This window comes from Penaeus monodon, chromosome 24 (assembly GCF_015228065.2).
Source record: "Penaeus monodon isolate SGIC_2016 chromosome 24, NSTDA_Pmon_1, whole genome shotgun sequence".
Taxonomy (NCBI): Eukaryota; Metazoa; Arthropoda; class Malacostraca; order Decapoda; family Penaeidae; genus Penaeus; species Penaeus monodon.
Window position 1 is genome coordinate 31,532,946 of NC_051409.1, and position 491 is coordinate 31,533,436.

Below are 491 nucleotides of genomic sequence, written 5' to 3' on the forward strand. Positions count from 1 at the left end.
TAGGAAAGTCACTGATTATGATTTCAAAAATATCTGTATGGAAAAATATTCTGATGAATAAACTACTAAAATGTTAGATCACAACTGTGTCCTCAGTACGTTGGATCCATAAAAATAACTAGCAGAATTTAACTAATATCAATTCAGTATGGACAGTTTTTGAGATCGTCTGTAATATCGAAATAAGATAAAAATAAATTAATAAGTTAATATTAATTTAAAGGCTTGATATATAATTCAACCGTTTTCTAAAACTAAGAATTATGATGGATTTTAAGAAACTGCATAGAAAAATAAGTGCTACCATCCCGCAAGAGAAAAAGCGTGTAGATTTTTTTCTATGATGTCTATGTCGACTATGCCAGAAATCAGTATTTGGGACCTGCAGGAAACGTGTCATTCAGTGGAATGAAAATTAGAAAAGGGTTGGAAAACACTGTAGAGTCAAGAATTGTCCTTAGATTTGACTTCTGACCATCCACACTTATTTC